The sequence below is a fragment of the Coloeus monedula genome (genome assembly GCF_965178545.1).
Source record: "Coloeus monedula genome assembly, chromosome: 2".
Taxonomy (NCBI): domain Eukaryota; kingdom Metazoa; phylum Chordata; class Aves; order Passeriformes; family Corvidae; genus Coloeus; species Coloeus monedula.
The window spans coordinates 118,777,345-118,800,997 of NC_138782.1; the positions used below are offsets into that span (position 1 = coordinate 118,777,345).

At 45.6% G+C, this 23,653-nt stretch overlaps 1 protein-coding gene across 4 annotated transcripts in view; it reads left to right on the forward strand.

The window, feature by feature from the left end:
* Nucleotides 1-282: 282 nt before the first annotated feature.
* NCOA1 (nuclear receptor coactivator 1) overlaps nucleotides 283-23,653 on the forward strand; it is a 124,912-nt gene continuing 101,541 nt past the window's right edge. For 3 of the 4 annotated variants that reach the window (XM_082277210.1, XM_082277212.1, XM_082277213.1), the window contains exons 1-2: nucleotides 283-531; nucleotides 14,016-14,169. The gene's annotated coding sequence lies outside the window, so the exon portion shown is untranslated. The remainder of the gene's footprint in view (nucleotides 532-14,015; nucleotides 14,170-23,653) is intronic. The other variant, XM_082277211.1, reaches the window with a different exon arrangement.

Here is a 23,653-nt window from a genome sequence, read left to right on the forward strand (position 1 = left end):
CCCCTCAGCGCCGGCCGCCCTCAGCCGCCAACATGGCGCCGCCGCCTTCCCCTTCCCCTTCCCCCGTCCCCGTCCCCATCCCGGGCGCAGCAGCGCGGCCTCCCCGGGCCCCGCGGCTCGGCAGAAGATGGCGGCGAGCAGCGGCTGAGGCCGAGGCAAGCGGAGGAGGAGGAGGAGGAGGAGGAAGAAGAGCAGGAGGAGGAGGGCCCGCGCCGGAGCTCCGCCGCCACCGCCCCCCTCGTCCTCCATGCCCAGCTCCGCCCCGTCCCGCCGGGAGGGAGGATCGCGGCGAGCGAGCCGGAGCCCCGCAGCCGCGCCGCGCCGCCCAGGCAAGGGGCCCCGGCCGCCCCGGGAGCCCCGCAGCGGCACCGGGGCCCCCAGCAGCCTCCGCCGGCGCCACCGACACCGCGCTGCCCTCACCCGGGGGCTGCCCTGAGCCCCGCAGCCCCCCGGGGCCGCCGCCCGGCCCGGCCGCGGGAGTCGCTGTCGCGTTGCCCGCGGAGCTCGGCGGCCTCGGCCTGTCAGCGGCAGGTGAGTGCGGGGCCCCGCGGGTGGGCGAGCGGGCCCCGGCGGCTTCCCCTCAGCCGCCCGCTTCCTCCGGCAGCTGTCACGGGCGGCGAACGAGGGAAGCGGGCCCGGCTCCCCGGGCCGGGGCTGCCATGGCGGCCGCCGCCGCCTCCTCCTCCTCCCCCCCCTCCTCAGCCGCTGCTCCCTCCCCCCGGCCGCCCTCCGCCTTCGCTCCCCCCCTCAGGGACCCTGCGCCTCCCCGGCGCTGCCTCCCTCGGCCACCCCCGGGCGCTCGCATCGGCGCCGATGGAAAGTTGATGGCAGGAAAAAAAAAAAAAAAAAAAAAAAAAAAAGTCACAAGGCGCTTTGGCCTCGCTCACCTTCCCCCTCCCCCTTCCCCCATTCCTATCCTTAGGCTCGTTCCCAACCTCATTCCCAGGGATTTTTTTATTTATTTATTTTTTTTCCCCCCCCCCCGTTTCGAAGATGGCACCGCCGCCCCCGGGAATGGGGGGGTGGGGGGATGTTCCCTCGGGTGGGGTTGGAGGTGGCAGCTCTTTGTGTGCCGCTGACATTCCCGGCTCGGGGATGTCCCCAAATGCCACCCTGGGAGCAGCGGGAGGTGCCAGGCGAGGAGGATCCAACACTTCCAGGTGCCTCTGGATCCCTCTGGATCCCTCTGGATCCCTCAGGAGCGGCATTCCCGGGCCAGGTGCAGCAGCTCCCTCAGGGGGGCTCTTCCAGCTCCGTGCCCTACATTCCCAACATTTCTCCCTTTGCCACAGGATTTTTTTTTTGGGGGGAATAATCGCAGGCATTTGAAGGAAATTGGGGAAAATCGGGAAGTTGTCAGGGGCAGGGAATGGGATCCGTGCTGGAAAAGTCGGTTCTTTCCTGGGGTTTTTTTCTGGGTTGAATTCCAGGTGCGCCGTGAGGGGAAGGGGGGGGGGGGGCGTCGATTTTCTGCTTGGGGGGGGGGGGGGTTTGGGATTAATTAATGATTAATTAATGAATTCTTCATTAATTAATTGATTAATTGATTGGTTAATCAGTTGGTGGATTGATTATTTTATTGGATTGCCCGGAATGCTGTTGGGAAATCGGGGAGGGAGGGGTGGGGGAAAATAAAAGGAGAGCTCGGAATTGTCGCCGCTCGTGAGGGGTTCAAAGCAACCCCAAAATTCCAGGTTTTCCCCCCCAAAAAAAATTCCCGAGGAATTCCGAGAGTGACGCAGAGCTGAGCGGAGGAAAAGTGGGAATTGGGGTTGTGGCTTTTGCGGGGAAAAATGGGGGAAATCCGTGGATTTTCGGGGAAAAATGGGGGAAATCCGTGGATTTTCGGGGAAAAATGGGGGGAATTGAGGGATTTTCAGGGAAAAGCGGAGGAAATCCATGGAATTTCTGGGGAAAATGGGGGAAATCCGTGGATTTTCGGGGAAAATGGGGGAAATCCAGGGATTTTTTGGGGAAAATGGGGGAAATCCATGGATTTTCTGGGAGAAGCGGAGGAAATCCCGGGATTTTGAGGGGAAAACTCGGGAAATCCGTGGATTTTCAGGGAAGAATGGAGCAAATCCAGGGATTTTCCCGGAAAAGTGGAGGAAATCCGTGGATTTTGAGGAGAAAATGGATGAAATCCATGGATTTTCAGGGGAAAAGTGGAGGAAATCCAGGGATTTTGAGGGAAAAACGGAGCAAATCCGTGGATTTTTGTGGAAAAGCGGAGGAAATCCAAGGATTTTGAGGGAAAAATGGGGGAAATCCATGGATTTTGAGGGAAAAATGGGGGCAATCAGGGATTTTGAGGGGAAAACGGGGGAAATCCGTGAAATTTTGGGGAAAAATGGAGTGAATTCACGGATTCTTGGGAATAAATGGAGCAAATCCCGGGATTTTGAGGGAAAAATGGGGGAAATCTGTGGATTTTTGCGGAAAAATGGAGGAAATCCATGGATTTTGAGGGGAAAACGGGGGAAATTAATGGAATTTCAGGGAAAAGCCGAGGAAATCCAGGGAATTGAATGGAAAACAGAGCAAATCCGTGGAATTTCTGGGGAAAATGGGGGAAATCCAGGGATTTTCTGGGAAAAGTGGAGGAAATCCCGGGATTTTGAGGGGAAAACTCAGGAAATCTGTGGAATTTCAGGGAAAAATGGGGGAAATTCACAAATTTCAAGGAGAAACTGAGGAAATCCCGGGATTTTGAGGGACAAATGGAACAAATCCAGGGATTTTCCAGGAAAAGCGGAGGAAATCCGTGGAATTTCAGGGAAAACGGGAGGAAATTCACAGATTCTTGGGAAAAAAAGGAGCAAATCCAGGGATTTTCAGGGAAAAATGGGAGAAATCCGTGGATTTTCGCGGAAAAGTGGGGGAAATCCAGGGATTTTGAGGGGAAAAGGGAGCAAATCCGTGGATTTTTGTGGAAAAGCGGCGAAAATCGGTGGATTTTCAGGGAAACCCAGGAAATGCAGGGATTTTCCGGGAAAAATGGACAAAATCCAGGGTTTTTTGTGGAAAAATGGATGGAAATCCATGGAATTTCAGGGAAAAATGGAGGAAATTCATGGATTCTTGGGAATAAATGGAGCAAATCCCAGGATTTTGAGGGAAAAATGGGGCAGATCCAGGGATTTTCCAGGAAAAGCGGAGGAAATCCATGGATTTTGAGGGGAAAATGGGGGAAATCGAGGGATTTTCCAGGAAAAGCGGAGGAAATCCAAGGATTTTGAGGGGAAATTGGAGGAAATCTGTGGATTTTGGGGGAAAAATGGAGGAAATCCAAGGATTTTTGTGGGAAAACTGGGGAAATCCGTGGAATTTCAGGGAAAAACGGGAGAAATCCGTGGATTTTTGGGGAAAAGCACAGCAAATCCCGGGATTTTGAGGGAAAAACGGAGCAAATTCATGGAATTTCAGGGAAAACCAGAGGAAATCTTTGGGATTTTGAGGGAAAACAAAGGAAATCCTGAGATTTTCTGGGAAAATCAGCGCCCTGCTCCCAGAATTCCGCTGGGCTCCGCTGTTCCCGGTTTTCCCGGGAATTCCCGGAATTCCCAGGAACGGAGTTCCTGCAATTCCTCCCCACTTCCAGCCCTGATTCCTTCCTGAAATTCCCCAAATTCCCGAAATTTCCCAAATTCCCCAAATTCCCTGTTCCCAAAAGTCCCACAATTCCTGAAATTCCCCGTTCCCAAAATTCCCCAAATTCCCGATTCCCGAAATTCCCCAAACTCCCCATTCCTGAAATTCTCCAAATTCCCCAAATTCCCCAAATTCCTGAAATTCCCTGTTCCCAAAATTCCCCCAATTCCCTGTTCCCAAAATTCCCAAAATTCCCCATTCCTGAAATTCCCCAAATTCCTGAAATTCCCCAAATTCCCAGAATTCCCCATTCCTGAAATTCCCCAAAATCCCAAAATTCCCCATTCCGAAAATTCCTGAAATTCCTGAAATTCCCCATTCCCAAAATTCCCAAAATTTCCCATTTCTGAAATTCCCAAAATTCCTGAAATTCCCTGTTCCCAAAATTCCCAAAATTCCCCATTCCTGAAATTCCCCAAATTCCTGAAATCCCCCAAATCCCCCAAATCCCCAAAATTCCCAAAATTCCTGAAATTCCCCGTTCCCGAAATTCCCTGAATTCCCCATTCCTGGGGGTTTTTCCAGGAATTTTCCCCAGAATTTCCTGGAACTTCCCTGGGATTTCCTGGAGTTTTTCCCAGATTTCCTTGAGCATTCCTGAATTTCTTGGACATTTTCCTGGACTTTTCCTGGAATTCCTGGAGTTTTTCTGGGATTTCCTGGAGCGTTCCCAAATTTCTTGGAGCTTTTCCTGGTTTTCTTGGAGCTTTCCTGGATTTCCTGGAGCTTTCCTGGAGTTTTTCCTGGTTTTCTTGGAGCTTTTCCCGAATTTCCTGGAGCTTTCCTGAATTTCCTGGAATTTTCCTGGGATTTCCTGGAGTTTTTCCCAGATTTCCTGGAGCTTTCCCCAAATTTCTTGGAGCTTTTCCTGGACTTCCTGGACTTTTCCCGGAATTCCTGGAGCTTTTCCTGGAGCTTTCCTGGAGTTTCCTGGAGCTTTCCTGGAATTTCCGGGAATTTTTCCAAGATTTCCTGGAGCTTTTCCCAAATTTCCTGAAGCTTTTCCTGGAATTCCTGCAGCTTTTCCAGGATATCTTGGAGCTTTTCCTGGGATTTCCTGGAGCTTTTCCCAAATTTCCCGGAGCTTTCCTGGAATTTCCTGGAGTTTTTCCAGAATTTCCTGGAGCTTTCCCGGAATTTCTGGCAACTTTCCCCAGATTTCCTGGAGTTTTTCCCAAATTTCCTGAAGCTTTTCCTGGAATTTCCGGCGTTTTCCCCGGATTTCCTGGAGCTGATTTTCCAGGAAAGGATCCCAGGAATTCCAGAGAATCCCACAAATCCCAGCTTTTGCTCCGAGGATCCTGAATTTTCTGTCCAAGCCGATTCCGGGGATTATTCCGGGATTAATCTGGGAATTGGTTCTGGAATTAATCGGGAATTAGTCCGGGATTAAGCTGGGAATCGGTTCTGGAATTGATCCGGGATTAATCCGGGATTAATCAGGGAGCTGGCTCTGGAATGAATCCGGAATGAATCCGGGATTAATCTGGGAGCTGGTTCTGGAATTAATCAGGAATTAATCCGGGATTAATCTGGGAATTGGCTCTGGAATTAATCAGGAATTAATCCGGGATTTATCTGGGAATCGGCTCTGGAATTAATCAGGAATGAATCCGGGATTAATCTGGGAATTGGCTCTGGAATTAATCAGGAATTAATCCGGGATTAATCTGGGAATTGGTTCTGGAATTAATCCGGGATTAATCCGGGTTTAATCTGGGAATCGGCTCTGGAATCAATGAGGAATTAATCCGGGATTAATCTGGGAATTGGCTCTGGAATCAATCAGGAATTAATCCAGGATTAATCTGGGAATTGGCTCTGGAATCAATGAGGAATTAATCCGGGGTTAATCCGGGAATCAGCTCTGGAATTAATCAGGAATTAATCCGGGGTTAATCTGGGAATCGGCTCTGGAATTAATCAGGAATTAATTCGGGATTAATCTGGGAATTGGCTCTGGAATTAATCAGGAATTAATCCGGGACTAATCCGGGAATCGGCTCTGGAATTAATCAGGAATTAATTCGGGATTAATCTGGGAATTGGCTCTGGAATGAATCAGGAATTAATCCGGGATTAATCTGGGAGTTGGCTCTGGAATTGCTCCGGAATTAATCCGGGGTTAATCCGGGAATCAGCTCTGGAATTAATCAGGAATTAATCCGGGACTAATCCGGGAATCGGCTCTGGAATTAATCAGGAATTAATCCGGGATTAATCTGGGAATTAGTTCTGGAATCAATGAGGAATTAATCCGGGATTAATCTGGGAATCGGCTCTGGAATGAATCAGGAATTAATCCGGGATTATTCGGGAATTAACCTGGGAATTAATCAGGAATTAGTCCGGGATTAATCTGGGAATCAGCTCTGGAATTATCCAGGAATTAGTCCGGGATTATTCGGGAATTAAGCTGGGAATTAATGCGGGAATCAGCTCTGGAATTAACCGGGAGCTAAACCGGGAATTCTTCTGGGAATCGGCTCTGGAATTAATCCAGAATAAATCTGGGATCAATGCGGGAATTATTCTGGAATTAATTGGGGATTTGGCTCTGGAATTAATTGGGATTTATTCGGGAAGTGATCTGGAGTTAATCTGGATTTAATCCGGGATTAATCTGGGAATTGGCTCTGGAATGAATCGGGAATTAGTCTGTAATTATTTGGGAATTAAGGTGGGAATTAAGGTGGGAATCAGGTCTGGAATTAACCCGGATTTATTCAGGAAGTGATCTGGAATTAATCTGGAATTAATCTGGAATTAATCTCAGATTAATTCCGGATTAATTCCAGATTAATTCCAGATCACTTCCTGAATAAATCCCAATTAATTCCAGAGCCGATTCCTGAATTAATCCCAGATCAATTCTGGAATAATTGCCGGATTAATTCCAGATTACATCCAAATTTATTCCAGTATAATTCCCAGATTAATCCCGGATTCACCCCGGATTTATTCTGGAAGTGATCTGGAATTAATCTGGAATTAATCCGGGGTGAATCCGGGATTAATCTGGGAATTATACTGGAATAAATTTGGATATCAGCTCTGGAATTAATCCGGAATTAATCCGGAATTAATCCAAGAATCGACTCCAGAATTAATCTGGAATTAACCCCGAATTAATCTGGGAATTATTCCGGGAATTGGCTCCGGATTTAATCTGGAATTAATCCGGCAATTATTCCAGAATTGATCTGGGATTAATCCGGGATTAATTCGGGAATCGGCTCTGGAATTAATTGGGATTTATTTGGGAAGTGATCAGAGATTAATCTGGAATTAATCCGGAATTAATTCCGAATCCATCTGGAATTAATCCGGAATTAATCTGGGATTAACCCGGGATCAATCGGGAATTATTCTGGAATTAATTTGGGAATTGGCTCTGGAATTAATCCGGGATTAATCTGGGATTGATCCGGGAATTATTTCCGAACGAATCTGGAATGAACCCAGAATTAATCCGGGGATTATTCTGGAATTAATCCGGGATTAAACCGGAATTAATCGGGAATTTAGTGGGAATTAGACCGGAAATATTCTGGAATTATTCTGGAATTAATCTTGGAGTCAGATCTGGAATTAATCCCGAATTAATCGGGAATTAATCTGGGATTAATTGGGAATTACCCCAGGAATTGGCTCCGGAATTAATCTGGAATTAATCTGGGAATTGGGTCTGGAATTAATTGGGAATTAATTGGGAATTAATTGGGAATTATTCTGGAATTAACCTGGAATTGGCTCTGGAATTGTTCTGGAATTAACCCGAGAATCAGGTCTGGAATTAATTGGGAATTAATCAGGAATTAATTGGGAATGAATGCAGAATTAATCCAGAAATAATCGGGAATTAATTGGGAATTAATTGGGAATTAGTGCAGAACTAATTGGGAATTAATCTGGAATTAATCCTGAAATAATTGGGAATTAATCGGGAGTTAATGGAGAACTAATTGGGAGCTAATGTGGAATTAATTGGGAATTAATTGGAAATTAATCCTGAAATAATATGGAATTAATGTTGAATTAATGTGGAATTAATCAGGAATTAATCTGGAATTAATCCTGAAATAAGTGGGAATTAATTGGGAATTAATCCGGAATTAATCTGGAATTAATTGGGAATTAATCGGGAATTAATCTGGAATTAATCCTAAAATAATTGGGAATTAATTGGGAATTAATTGGGAATTAATCCCGAATTAATCAGGAATTAATTAGGAATTAATTGGGAATTAATCGGGAATTAATCCTAAAATAATTGGGAATTAATTGGGAATTAATTGGGAATTAATCCCGAATTAATCAGGAATTAATTAGGAATTAATTTGGAATTAATTAGGAATTAATCTGGAATTAATCCTAAAATAATTGGGAATTAATCTGGAATTAATCTGGAATTAATCCTGAAATAATTGGGAATTAATTGGGAATTAATCCAGAATTAATCCGGAATTTATCAGGCATTAATTAGAAATTAATTAGGAATTAATCAGGAATTAATCTGGAATTAATTGAGAATTAATCCGGAATTGATTGGGAATTAATTGGGAATTCATCGGGAATGAATCTGGAATTAATCCTGACCTCATTGGGAATTAATTAGGACTTCATTAGGAATTAATTAGGAACTAATGGGGCATTAATCGGGAATCTCCCGGAGATTTTCCCAGGCCTTTCCCAAAGTTTTTTCCTGACCCATTTTTTGGGATCTTTGTGGCTTTTTCGGGATTTTAATGGGATTTTTGGGATTTTTGTGGACTTTTGGGATCTTTATGGATCTTCCAGGACCTTTAGTGGTTATTTTGGGATCTTTGTGGCTTTTTTAGGATTTTAATGGGATTTTTGGGGATCTTTGTGGACTTTTGGGATCTTTATGCATCTTCCAGGACCTTTAGTGGATTTTTTGGGATCTTTGTGGATTTTTCGGGATTTTAATGGGATTTTTGGGATCTTTGTGGACATTTTGGGCTCTTTATGGATCTTTGAGGACCTTAGAGGATATTTTGGGATCTTTGTGGATTTTGGGGGGATTTTGGGGAGATTTTTGGGATCTTTGTGGACCTTTGGGCTCTTTATGGATCTTTCAGGACCTTAACGGATCTTTTGGGATCTTTGTGGGATTTTTTGGGCTCTTTATGGATCTTCCAGGACCTTTAGTGGCTATTTTGGGATCTTTGTGGCTTTTTCGGGATTTTAGTGGAATTTTTGGGATCTTGGTGGACATTTTGGGTTCTTTATGGATCTTCCAGGACCTTTAGTGGATATTTTGGGATCTTTGTGGCTTTTTTAGGATTTTAATGGAATTTTTGGGATTTTTGTGGCCATTTGGGGCTCTTTATGGATCTTTCAGGACCTTTAGTGGAGATTTTGGGATCTTTGTGATTTTTTGGGAATTTAATGGAATTTCTGGGATCTTTGTGGACATTTGGGATCTTTATGCATCTTCCAGGACCTTTAGTGGATATTTTGGGATCTTTGTGGCTTTTTCGGGATTTTTGGGAGATTTTTGGGATTTTTGTGGACATTTGGGGCTCTTTATGGATCTTTCAGGACCTTAACGGATCTTTTGGGATCTTTGTGGGATTTTTTGGGCTCTTTATGGATCTTCCAGGACCTTTAGTGGATATTTTGGGATCTTTGTGGCTTTTTTAGGATTTTAATGGAATTTTTGGGATTTTTGTGGCCATTTGGGGCTCTTTATGGATCTTCCAGGACCTTTAGCGGAGATTTTGGGATCTTTGTGGGATTTTTTGGGTTCTTTATGGATCTTCCAGGACCTTTAGTGGATATTTTGGGATCTTTGTGGATTTTTTGGGATTTTAATGGAATTTTTGGGATTTTCGTGGACATTTGGGGCTCTTTATGGATCTTTCAGGACCTTTAGTGGATATTTTGGGATCTTTGTGGGTTTTTAGGGATTTTAATGGGATTTTTGGGATCTTTGTGGACATTTGGGGCTCTTTATGGATCTTCCAGGACCTTTAGTGGATATTTTGGGATCTTTGTGATTTTTTGGGAATTTAATGGGATTTTTGGGATTTTTGTGGACGTTTGGGGCTCTTTATGGATCTTTGAGGACCTTAGAGGATATTTCAGGATCTTTGTGGATTTTGGGGGGATTTTTGGGAGATTTTTGGGATCTTTGTGGGTTTTTTGGGATCTTTGTGGATATTTGGGGATCTTTATGCATCTTCCAGGACCTTTAGTGGATATTTTGGGATCTTTGTGGGGTTTTAATGGGATTTTTATGGAATTTTTGGGATCTTGGTGGACATTTTGGGTTCTTTATGGATCTTTCAGGACCTTTAGTGGAGATTTTGGGATCTTTGTGGCTTTTTTAGGATTTTAATGGGATTTTTGGGGATCTTTGTGGACCTTTTGGGATCTTTATGCATCTTCCAGGACCTTTAGTGGATATTTTGGGATCTTTGTGGGTTTTTCGGGATTTTAATGGAATTTTTGGGGTCTTTGTGGACATTTTGGGATCTTTATGCATCTTCCAGGACCTTTAGCGGAGATTTTGGGATCTTTATGAATTTTTCAGGATTTTAATGGAATTTTTGGGATCTTTGTGGACATTTGGGGCTCTTTATGGATCTTTCAGGACCTTTAGCGGATCTTTTGGGATCTTTGTGGGATTTTTCGGGATTTTAATGGGATTTTTGGGATCTTTGTGGACATTTTGGGCTCTTTATGGATCTTTGAGGACCTTTAGTGGATATTTCAGGATCTTTGTGGCTTTTGGGGGGATTTTGGGGAGATTTTTGGGATCTTTGTGGGTTTTTTGGGATCTTTCAGGACGTTTGGGGTTCTTTATGCATCTTCCAGGACCTTTAGTGGATATTTTGGGATCTTTGTGGCGTTTTCCAGGATTTTTATGGAATTTTTGGGATCTTGGTGGACATTTGGGGTTCTTTATGGATCTTTCAGGACCTCAGGGGATCTTTTGAGATCTCTGTGGATTTTTGGGGGGATTTTGGGGGATTTTTTTGGATTTTACCGGATTTCTTGGGCTCTTTATGGATCTTTCAGGACCTCTGGGGATTTTTGGGGATAATTCTGGATCTTTTGGGTTCTTCGTGGAATTTTCTGGGATCTTTGGGGATTTTTTGGGGATCTTTGGGGATTTTTTGGGCTCTTTATGGATCTTTCAGGACCTCCGTGGATCTTTTGGGAGTGAATCCCGGGATTTTTATGGGAAAATTCAGGAAATCCCAGGAGTTTTGGGGGAAAATGGAGCAAATCTGTGGGATTTTAGGGAAAAAGGGAGAAAAATTCGTGGATTTTTGGGGAAAACAAAGGGAATTCCGGGATTTTCGGGGAAAAAGGGAGGAAATTGGTGGAATTTTGGGGAAAAAAAGGTGCAAATTCAGGGATTTTTGGGGGAAAAATGGATGAAATCCGTGGATTTTTGGGGAAAACCGGAGCCAATCCAGGGTTTTTTGTGGGAAGAATGGAGAAAATCTGTGGAATTTCAGGGAAAATGGAGGAAATTCCGGGATTTTGGGGGAAAACGGAGGAAATCCAGGGATTTTTGAGGGAAAAATGGCAAAAATCCGTGGAATTTCAGGGAGAAATGGAGGAAATCCGTGGATTTTTGGGGAAAAAGGAGGAAATTCATGGATATTTTGGGAAAAATGAGAAAAATGTGAGGATTTTTGGAGAAAAAGAGAGAAATTGGTGGATTTTCAGGGGAAAAAGGTGCAAATCCAGGGACTTTTGGGGGAAAAAGGAGGAAATCTGTGGAATTTCAGGGAAAATGGAGGAAATGCAGGGATTTTTGGGGAAAAAGGGAGAAAATTCGTGGATTTTGGGGGGAAAATGGTGCGAATCCAGGGATTTTTGGGGAAAAGGGAGGAAATCCAGGGATTTTCAGGGGAAAAGAGAGAAAATCTGTGGAATTTTGGGGAAAAAAAGGTGCAAATTCAGGGATTTTCAGGGGAAAAGGGAGGAAATCCGTGAATTTTGGGGCGAAAATGGAGAAAATCTGTGGAATTTCAGGGAAAAATGGAAGAAATCCAGAGAGAAACGGCGCAAATCCCGGGATTTTGGGGGGAAAAGGGAAGAAATCTGGAATTTCAGGGAGAAATGGAGGAAATCCGTGGATTTTTGTGGGAAAAGGGAGGAAATCCCAGGATTTTGTGGGAAAAAAGGAGGAAATCCAGGGATTTTCATAGAAAAATGGAGCAAATCCCTGGATTTTTGGGGAAAAATGGTGCAAATCCCGGGATTTTTGGGGAAAACCGGATCAAATCCATGGATTTTTGTGGGAAAATGGAGGAAATCTGGGGAATTTCAGGGAGAAATTGAACAAATCCGGGATTTTTTGGGGAAAAGGGAGGAAATCCCGGGATTTTTGGGAAAAACGGCGCAAATCCAGAGATTTTTGTGGAAAAATGGTAGAAATCTGTGGAATTTCAGGGAAAAACGGTGCAAATCCCAGGATTTTCGGGGAAAAATGGATCAAATCCCAGGATTTTTCGGGGAAAACTGAGGAAATTCATGGATTTTGTGGGAAAAATGGAAGAATCTGTGGAATTTCAGGGAAAAATGGATCCAATCCAGGGTTTTTTGGGGAAAATTGAGGAAATCCGTGGATTTTGTGGGAAAATGGAGGAAATCCATGGATTTTCGGGGGAAAAGAGAGAGAATTTGTGGAATTTTGGGGAAAAAAAGGTGCAAATTCAGGGATTTTTGTGGGAAAAATGGAAGAAATCCCGGGATTTCAGGGAGAAATGGATCAAATCCCGGGATTTTTAGGGAAAACTGGATCAAATCCATGGATTTTTGAGGGAAAATTGAGGAAATCCGTGGAATTTCAGGGAAAAATGGCACAAATCCCAGGATTTTTGTGGGAAAAGGGAGGAAATCCCGGGATTTTGTGGGAAAAACGGAAGAATCTGTGGAATTTAAGGGGAAAATGGATCCAATCCCGGGATTTTTGGGGAAAAATGGAGGAAATCCAGGGATTTTTGGGAAAAACGGCGCAAATGTAGAGATTTTTGGGGAAAAATGGAAGAAATCCGTGGATTTCAGGGAGAAATGGATCAAATCCCGGGATTTTTAGGGAAAACTGGATCAAATCCCTGGATTTTTGGGGAAAAATGGAGGAAATTCATGGATTTCCAGGGGAAAAGAGAGAAAATTTGTGGAATTTTGGGGAAAAAAGGTGCAAATTCAGGGATTTTTGGGGGAAAAATGGACGAAATCTGTGGAGTTTCAGGGAAAAAGGGATCCAATCCCAGGATTTTTGGGGGAAAACAGAGGAAATCCCGGGATTTTGTGGGAAAAACGGAAGAATCTGTGGAATTTCAGGGAAAAATGGAGCAAATCCTGGGATTATTATGGGAAAAATGGAGGAAATCCGTGGATTTTGGGGGGAAAATGGAGGAAATCCAGGGATTTTCGGGGGAAAAGAGAGAAAATCTGTGGAATTTTGGGGAAAAAAAGGTGCAAATTCAGGGATTTTTGTGGGAAAAACGGAGGAAATCCGTGGATTTTTAGGGTAAACCGGAGCGAATCCATGGATTTTTCTGGGAAAAAGGAGGAAATTTGTGGAATTTTGGGGAAAAACGGCGCAAATCCAGGGATTTCCGGGGAAAAATGGAAGAAATCTGTGGAGTTTCAGGGAAAAAGGGATCCAATCCCTGGATTTTTATGGGAAAATTGAGGAAATCCGTGGATTTTTGGGGAAAAATGGAGGAAATCCAGGGATTTATTGGGGAAAAGAGAGAAAATTTGTGGAATTTTGGTGAAAAAAAGGTGCAAATTCAGGGATTTTGGGGGAAAATGGAGGAAATCCGTGGATTTTTGTGGGAAAATGGTAGAAATCTGTGGAATTTCAGGGAAAAACAATGCAAATCCAGGGATTTCCGGGGAAAACTGGAAGAAATCTGTGGAATTTCAGGGAAAAAGGGATCCAATCCCGGGATTTTTGGGGGAAAACGGAGGAAATCCCAGGATTTTGTGGGAAAAACGGAAGAATCTGTGGAATTTCCGGGAGAAATGGAGCAAATCCTGGGATTATTATGGGAAAAATGGAGGAAATCCGTGGATTTTTGGGGGAAAATGGAGGAAATCCAGGGATTTATTGGGGAAAAGAGAGAAAATCTGTGGAATTTTGGGGAAAAAAAGGTGCAAATTCAGGGATTTTTGTGGGAAAAGGGAGGAAATCCATGGAATTTCAGGGAAAAATGGATCCAATCCCAGGATTTTCCGGGGAAAACAGAGGAAATCCCGGGATTTTTATGGGAAACCCCGGGGGAATCCCGGGATTTCTGGGCCATCCCAAGCTTCCGGAACAATTCCTGTGGGATTTGCCGCCGTAACCGCCGCCCTTCCCTCGGCAGGAGCCGGGCCCGGCTGCCGCCTTCCATTCCCATGGAATTCCCAAGCTCGGCATTCCCGGAGCTTTAGGAGCCGCCCTCTTCAACCTCGGCATTCCCGGAATTCCCGGAATTCCCGCCTTTCCCATGAGCCCTCGCTCCCCTCCGGAGAAGGCAGGTGAGCGCCGCCAACGTTCCCGGGATTTGGGGGGAAATTTGGGGATTTTTTGGGGAAAATTTTCGGGAGAATGGCGATTTTTGTTCGTGGTATTCGGGGAAATTCGGATGGAATTTGGGGTGAGCTGGGGGGAATTTGGGAATTTTTCATGGAATTTGGGATGTTCCCGCTGAAAAATCCGGATTTTCCTGGTGGGAAATTGGGATTTTCCTTGGGAATTTGGGATTTTCCTGGTGGAAATTCGGGATTTTCTTTGTGGGAAATTGGGATTTTTCCCGGTGGAATTTGGGAATTTTTCATGGAATTTGGGATGTTCCCTACGGAAAATTGGGAATTTTTCATGGAATTTGGGGTGTTCCACATGGAAAATGGGGATTTTCCTTGGGAATTTGGGATTTTCCTGGTGGAAATTCGGGATTTTCTTTGTGGGAAATTGGGATTTTTCCCGGTGGAATTTGGGAATTTTTCATGGAATTTGGGAGATTCCCTACGGAAAATTGGGAATTTTTCATGGAATTTGGGGTGTTCCACATGGAAAATTGGGATTTTCCTTGGGAATTTGGGGTTTTCCTTGGGAATTTGGGATTTTCCTGGTGGAAATTCGGGATTTTCTTTGTGGGAAATTGGGATTTTTCCCGGTGGAATTTGGGAATTTTTCATGGAATTTGAGATGTTCCTGTGGAAATCGGGAATTTTTTATGGAATTTGAGATGTTCCCGCTGAAAAATCCGGATTTTCCTGGTGGGAAATTGGGATTTTCCTTGGGAATTTGGGATTTTCCTGGTGGAAATTCAGGATTTTCTTTGTGGGAAATTGGGATTTTTCCCGGTGGAATTTGGGAATTTTTCATGGAATTTGGGAGATGCCCTACGGAAAATTGGGAATTTTTCATGGAATTTGGGGTGTTCCTGTGGAAATCGGGAATTTTTTATGGAATTTGGGATGTTTCGTGTGAGAATTTGGGATTTTCCTTGGGAATTTGGGATTTTCCTGGTGGAAATTCGGGATTTTCTTTGTGGGAAATTGGGATTTTTCCCGGTGGAATTTGGGAATTTTTCATGGAATTTGGGAGATTCCCTACGGAAAATTGGGAATTTTTCATGGAATTTGGGGTGTTCCTGTTCCACATGGAAAATTGGGATTTTCCTTGGGAATTCGGGATTTTCCTGGTGGAAATTCGGGAGATTCCCAGGAAAATTTTCGGAGAATTGCGTTTTTTTCATGGAATTTGGGATGTTCCTGGGAGAATTTGGGAATTTTTATGGAATTCAGGATATTTCTGGGGGAAATCGGGAATTTTCATGGAATTTGGGATTTTCTCGGTGGGAAATTGGGATTTTCCAAATGCTGCCAAAAAAAGCGAGATTTTCCCCAGATTTTTCCTGGGTTTTCTCCAGATTTTTCCCAAATTTTCCCCAGGTTTTTCCTGGATTTTTCCTGGCTTCTTCTGGGATTTTTCCCAGATTTTCCCAGATTTTTCCAGGATTCTTCCTGGATTTTTCAAGGATCTTCCCAGGTTTTTTCCGGATTTTTCCCAGATTTTTCCCTGATTCTTCCCCAATTTTTCCCAGATTTTTGCCAGGTTTTACATGGGTTTTTCCTGGATTTTTCCCACGTTTTCCCAGATTTTCTCGGGTTTTTCCTGGATTTTTCCCAGTTTTCCCCGGGTTTTTCCTGGGTTTTTCCCAGATTTTCCCCAAATTTTCCCCAGATTTTTCCTGGATTTTTCCTGGATTTTTCCTGGATTTTCCCCAGATTTTTCCCAGGTTTTTCCCGGGTTTTCCCAGGTTCTTCCCAGATTTTTCCCAGATTTTTTCGCAGATTTTCCCATGATTTTCCCAGGTTTTCCCCTGATTTTTCCCAGATTTTTCCCCAACTTTTCCCAGATTTTTCCCAGATTTCCCCCATTTTTTCCCCAGATTTTTCTGTATTTTTCCCAGATTTTTCCCTGGTTCTTTCCAAATTTTTCCCAGATTTTTCCTGGATTTTTCCCAGATTTTTCCCAGGTTTTTCCCAGACTTTCTCCCCAGGAACCCTTTTGGCCTGGGAGGGATTTTCCACTCTGGGCAAAACCCAGCCAGGAAATCTCCGGATCCGATGGATCCGATGGATCCAATGGATCTGGGCCGTTAGCAAAGCCCAAATCCCGGGAATTCCCATCTTTTTCCCATAAACTCAAGGTTTTCCCGAGTATTTGGAATCCCTTCTGGAATTGCTGGAATTGTTGGAATTGTTGGAATTGCTGGAATTGTTGGAATTGTTGGAATTGCTGGAATTGTTGGAATTGTTGGAATTGTTGGGATCCCGGAGCCGGCTCGAAGGCGGGAAGAGTTTGGGATAAATCCCCAAATGGGCAGGAGCTGATCCCAAACTTCTTCTGGATGGGATTTCTTGGGAATGGGATTGGGAATGGGATTGGGAGTGGGAATGGAATTGGAAATGGGAACGGAGCTGGGATTGGGATTGGAGCTGGGATTGGGAATGGGATTGGAGCTGGGAATAGTAGGAGTGGGAATGGGAATGGGAATCGTGGCTGGAATTGGGAATTCCAGCCAGGATTCGGAGTGGAACTGGGATTGGGAATTCCAGCTGGGATTTGGATTGGGATTGGGACTGGGATTGGGAATGGAGCCGGGATTGGGATTGGGAATGGAGCTGGGAATGGGATTGGGAATAGAGCTGGGAATGGGAATGGGAATGGGAATTTCAGATGGGATTGGGAATGGGATTGGGATTGGAGCTGGGAATGGGAATTCCTGCCAGGATTGGGAATGGAGCCGGGAATGGGAATGGAGCCGGGAATGGGAATGGAGCTGGGAATGGGAATTCCAGCCAGGATTGGGAATTGTGGCTGGGATTGGGAATTGCAGCCAGGATTGGAGCTGGGAATGGAGCCAGGAATGGGAATTCCAGCTGAGACTGGGATTGGGAATGGAGCTGGAGCCCGGTGGGAATTCCCAAACTGGGCTCCTTTCCCAATCCTGGCTGGAATTCCCATTCCCAGCCAGGATTCCCAATCCCATTCCCAGTTCCATTCCCAGCTGGAATTCCCATTCCCAGCTCCAATCCCAATCCCATTCCCAGCTCCATTCCCAGTCCCATTCCTGGCTCCATTCCCAATCTTGGCTGGAATTGGGAATGGAGCTGGAATTGGGAATGGAGCCGGGAATGGGAATTGCAGCTGAGACTGGGATTGGGAATGGAGCTGGAGCCTGGTGGGAATTCCCAAACTGGGCTCCTTTCCCAATCCTGGCTGGAATTCCCATTCCCAGCTCCAATCCCAATCCCATTCCCAATCCCAGCTCCTTTCCCAATCCTGGCTGGAATTCCCATTCCCAGCTCCAATCCTAATCCCATTCCCAGCTCCAATCCCAATCCCATTCCCAGCTCCATTCCCAGTCCCATTCCTGGCTCCATTCCCAATCCTGGCTGGAATTGGGAATGGAGCTGGAATTGGGAATGGAGCCGGGAATGGGAATGGAGCTGGGAATGGGAATGGAGCCAGGAATGGGAATGGGAATGGAGCTGGGAATGGGAATGGGAATGGAGCTGGGAATGGGAATTCCTGCCAGGATTGGGAATGGAGCTGGGATTGAGATTGGGAATGGGAATGGGAATTCCAGCTGGAATTGGGAATGGAGCCGGGAATGGGATTGGGATTGGAGCTGGGATTGGGATTGGGATTGGAGCCTGGATTGGGAATTCCCGCTGGGATTGGGAATGGGATTGGGATTGGAGCTGGGATTGGGATTGGGATTGGACCCGGGAATGGGAATTCCAGTCAGGATTGGGAATGGAGCTGGGAATGGGATTGGGAATGGAACCGGGAATGGGAATGGAGCTGGGAATGGGAATGGAGCTGGGAATGGGAATTCCCGCCAGGATTGGGAATGGAGCTGGGATTGGGATTGGAGCTGGGAATGGGAATGGGATTGGAGCTGGGATTAGGAATTTCTGCCGGGATTGGGATTGGAGCCGGGAATGGGAATTCCAGCCAGGATTGGAAATGGGAATAGAGCTGGGATTGGGAATGGAGCTGAGATTGGGATTGAGATTGGGATGGGGAATGGAATTGGAGCTGGGAATGGGATTGGGAATGGAGCCGGGATTGGGAATGGAGCTGGGAATGGGATTGGGAATGGAGCCGGGATTGGGAATGGAGCTGGGAATGGGAATGGATCTGGAATTGGGAATGGAGCCAGGAATGGGAATGGAGCTGGGATTGGGATTGGAGCCGGGAATGGGATTGGAGCCGGGAATGGGAATGGAGCCGGGACTGGGAATTCCCGCCGGGATTTGGATTGGAGCCGGGAATGGGATTGGAGCCGGGATTGGGAATGGAGCCAGGATTGGGATTGGAGCCGGGAATGGGATTGGAGCCGGGACTGGGAATTCCCACCGGGATTGGCACCAGCTCCGCCATCCCAAGCGGCTCCTTCATTCCCGAGCCTCCGGAGCCTCCCTGCCCCGGGCCCCTCATTCCCGGCGCTTTCCCGGCGCTTTCCCGGCGCTTTCCCGGCCCCCCGCAGGGAATTTCGCTCCACCCCCAGAAAATGTTGCCGGACCTGCTCCGCAAAGCCGGGAAGAGCAAATTCCGGAGCCTTCGGAATCCGGGAGGGATCAGCTCCACGCCCGGAATGCGCCCACGGAGAGCGAGAGGGACAAATCCCGGGATTTTCCCAAGGATTTCTCTCTCCCTCCCTCTCTCTCTCTCTCTCTCTCCAAGGTTTTTGGGGGAGATTCCGGGCCCGGAGCTTTGATCCCGGATTTCCGCTGTCGTTCCGAAGGCGGCTTCGGATGGGATTCCTGGGAATGTGGGAGCGGGGGTGGCGAGGAGCCGGGTCCAGATGCGGGAATTGGGGGAAATTCCTTCTCCCTGGGGATTTTGGACCCAGATCCGGATGCGGGAATTGTGGGAAGCTCCTTTTCCATGGGAGTTTTGGACCCGGAATTTTGGAGCCGGATCTGGATGTGGGAATTGTGGGAAGCTCCTTTTCCATGGGAATTTTGGACCTGGAATTTTGGAGCCGGATCTGGATGCGGGAATTGTGGGAAGCTCCTTTTCCATGGGAATTTTGGACCTGGAATTTTGGAGCCGGATCTGGATGTGGGAAAAGTGGGAAATTCCTTTTCCATGGGAATTTTGGACCTGGAATTTTGGAGCCGGATCTGGATGTGGGAAAAGTGGGAAAATGCCTTTTCCATGGGGATTTAGGACCCGGATCCAGACCCTGGAAAAGGAGGGAAGTTCCTTTTCCATGGGAATTTTCATCCAGGAAATTCTGGATCTCAATGCAGGAATTGTTGGGAAATTCCTTTTCCATGGGAGTTTTGGACCTGGAATTTTGGACCTGGATCTGGATGCGGGAAAAGTGGGAAAAATTCCTTTTCCATGGGAATTCTCCTCCTGCTCCAGGAAATCCTGGATCTGGATGTGGGAAAAGTGGGAAATTCCTTTTCCATGGGGATTTTGGACCCGGATCTGGATGTGGGAAAAGTGGGAAATTCCTTTTCCATGGGGATTTAGGACCCGGATCTGGACCCTGGAAAAGGAGGGAAGTTCTTTTTCCATGGGAATTTTCATCCAGGAAATTCTGGATCTGGATGCAGGAATTGTTGGGAAATTCCTTTTCCATGGGAATTTTGGACCCGGAATTTTGGACCTGGATCTGGATGTGGGAAAAGTGGGAAAAATTCCTTTTCCATGGGGATTTGGGACCCGGATCCAGACCCTGGAAAAGGAGGGAAGTTCCTTTTCCATGGGAATTTTCATCCAGGAAATCCTGGATCTCAATGCAGGAATTGTTGGGAAATTCCTTTTCCGTGGGGATTTTGGACCCGGATCTGGACCCTGGAAAAGGAGGGAAATTCTTTTTCCATTGGAATTTTCATCCAGGAAATCCTGGATCTGGATGCCGGAATTGTGGGAAATTTCTTTTCCATGGGGATTTTGGACCTGGAATTTTGGACCTGGATCTGGATGCAGGAAAAGTGGGAAAAATTCCTTTTCCATGGGAATTCTCCTCCTGCTCCAGGAAATCCTGGATCTGGATGCCAGAATTGTGGGAAAAATGTTTTTTCCATGGGATTTTGGACCCAGATCCAGATGCAGGAAAAGTGGGAGATTCCTTTTCCATGGGAGTTTTGGACCCGGAATTTTGGACTTGGATCTGGATGCAGGAAAAGTGGGAGATTCCTTTTCCGTGGGGATTTAGGACCCGGATCCGGATACAGGAACTGGCGGAGTTTCCTTTTCCGTGGGGATTTCCTCCTCCAGCTCCAGGATTTTCCTGTTCCTTCCCAAGATCCCAGCCCGTTCCCTTTTGGGAATGGCGCCAAAAGAACCCGGAATTCCGAGGAGTTTGGGGCTCTTTTGCTCCCGATCCCAACGGGAATGTCGGATTTTTGGGAAAGGCTGGAGCAGCCTGGGATCATCGGGGGAGGTGCCGGCCTTGGAATGGGATGGGATTGAAGCTGCGTGGATCCCAGCCAAAGCATTCCGGGATTCTGGGATCCAGGAGGCTCCGAATCCATGGCCAGGGGTTTTTCTGGAAGTCGGGCATGGGAAAGGGAAGGGAGAGCCTTCCTGGAGTGCCGAGATTGCCAGGGAAGGGCCTGGAGGCCGGAATTCCTTCCCGCAGAGGAGTCGGGATGGGGCTGGATCCAATGGCAGGCTGGGAGAGGCGGGAATGGAGGGATTTCCCTGGGAAAGGGCAGCTCGGGCTGGGATCTTGGGAAGGGATTCCCGGCTGCGCTGGAATTCCCAGGGAATCCCAGAGATCCCAAGGAAAGGCTGGATCCACCTGGGAACGCGGGATTGGAGCGGGATGGGATTTCAGCTCCGTGGATCGCACCCAAAGCATTCCCGAATTCCCTCCATCCCATCCCCAAAATCCCGGGCGTTTCCACCCCCATTCCCTTGGGAGCTCCTGGATCCTCGGGAATCTCCCATCTCCCGTCCCTCGGGATGGGAAGAACGAGGCAGGGAAGGGAAATCCCGGGATTTTTTCCGCTGTCTCATCCTGAAATCCCTCCCAGCGCTGATCCCGGGATTGAACCGGGATTGAACCGGGATTGAACCGGGATTTAACCGGGATTTAACCGGGATTGGGCGCTTGGAATGAGCCATCCCAGCCCTTCGTTCCTTGGGAATCCTCTCCTGGAGGAGCTGGGAATCTCCCACGTCCCGGAGATCCCGGCGGGAGCACGGAATGTTTGGGGGGAATTTTTTGGGAATTTTTGGGGAATTTTTTGGGAATTTTTTGGGAATTTTTTGGGATTTTTGGGGAATTTTTAGGAATTTTTGGGGGATTTTTTAGGAATTTTTGGGGCAATTTTTGGAAATTTGTGGGATTTTTTGGGGGAATTTTTTGGGAATTTTTTGGGAATTACGTAGGAATTTTTGGCGATTTTTTGGGAATTTTTTCGGCAATTTTTGGAAATTTTGGGGAATTTTTTGGGAATTTTTTTGGCAATTTTTGGGAATTTTTGGGGGGATTTTCGGGAATTTTTTTGGTTTTTTTTTAAAATTTTGGGGGAGTTTTTGGGATTTTTTTAGGAATTTTTTAGGAATTTTTGGGGCAATTTTTGGAAATTTTCGGGAATTTTGGGGGGTTTTTTTTAATTTTTGAGATTTTGGAATTTTTTGGGGCATTTTTTGGGAATTCTTTGGAAATTTTTTGGGCATTTTTTAGGGAGATTTGGGGGAATTTCTGGGGAAGTTTAGGGAATTTTTGGGGAGTTTTTGCGGAATTTTTTGGGGAGTTTTTTAGAAATTTTTGGGGAATTTTGGGGGAGTTTTGTAGGAATTCTTTTGAGAGTTTTTGGGGAGTTTTGGGCAATTTTGGGGGAATTTTTAGGGAATTTTGAGGGTGACTTTTGGGGGATTTTTTTCTAATTTTAGGGGATTTTTTTTGAATTTTTTTTGAATTTTTGGGGGAATTTTTGGTTTTTTGGTTTTTTTTAAATTTGGGGAATTTGGGGGGGAATTTTGTTTGATTTTCACGGAATTTGGAGGATTTTTTTGGTGATTTTTTTTGGATTTTGGGGGAAATTTTTTTTAAGTTTTGGGGGAAATTTGGGGGGATTTTTTTGGCATTTTTTAACAAACATTTTTGAAATTTCTTTTGTGTTTTCAGGGAATTTTGGGGGAATTTTGGGGGAATTTTTGGGCAATTTGGGGGAAATTTTCGGGGAATTTTTTGGGATTTTTTATGAGCTTTCGGGGGAATTTTTTGGGATTTTTTTTTTTTTAGTTTTAGGGGAATTGTAAGGGAATTTTAGGGGGGATTTTTGGGGCAATTTTGGGGGAAGTTTTTGGGATTTTTAATGAGTTTTTGAGGATTTTTTTTTTAAATTTTCTGGGAATTTTGGGGGGAAATTTCGGGGAATTTTTTGAGGATTTTTTTGGAATTTTCAGGGAATTTTTGGGGGGATTTTTTATGAGTTTTTGGGGGGAATTTTTGGGGAAAATTTTTTTTTTTTGAATTTTCAGGGAATGTGGGGGGAAATTTTGGGGAATTTTTGGAGGATTTTTTGGGGGGACTTTTGAGGGAATTTTTAATGAATTTTGTGGGAATTTGGGGAGAATTTTTTTAGTTGAATTTTCAGGGAATTCTGAGGGAAATTTTGGGCAATTTGGGGGGAATTTTGGGGGGAATTTCTTGGAATTTTGGCGGATTTTTTTTTTTTTTTTTTACATTTCGGGTGAATTTTTGGGGATTTTTCTTAAATTTTCCAGGAATTTGGAGGGGAATTTTTAAGGGGAATTTTTCCAGCATTTCCCTCCCAATCCGGGATAACTCCAATTCCCACCCACCCCTCCGATCTCCCGGAAAACCGGGAAGGGGCTGGATGGACGCCGGAATTTCGGGAATGTTCCCCTTTTCCCTGTGCTTCTTCCCATCCCCCACCCCCCTCTGGCATCTCCCCATTCCCTTCTCCCTCCGTTTGCCAAAATCCATGGAAAATCCCTTTGGATCCCCGAATTCCTTTGCTTTCAATCCCTTAAATTTCGGGCTCCGAGCATTTCCCGATCCTTGGGATCCTTCCCGAATCCCCAGGGTCGCTCCGTGGGGATCGGGCAGGAAAAGTTGGATCTGGGAGGAAAGGAAGTGGGAAAATCCAAGGATTGAGTGGGAAAATCCAAGGATTAGGAGGAAAATCCAAGGATTGAGTGGGAAAATTCAAGGATTTTGTGGGAAAATTCAAGGATTTAATGGGAAAATCCAAGGATTGAGCAGGAAAATCCAAGGATTTAGGGGGAAAATCCAAGGATTGAGCAGGAAAATCCAAGGATTTAGAGGAAAATCCAAGGATTTTGCGGGAAAATCCAAGGATTGAGTGGGAAAATCCAAGGAGGAAAATCCAAGGATTTAGAGGAAAATCCAAGGATTTCGTGGGAAAATCCAAGGATTGAGTGGGAAAATCCAAGGATTGAGCGGGAAAATTCAAGGATTTTGTGGGAAAATTCAAGGATTTAGAG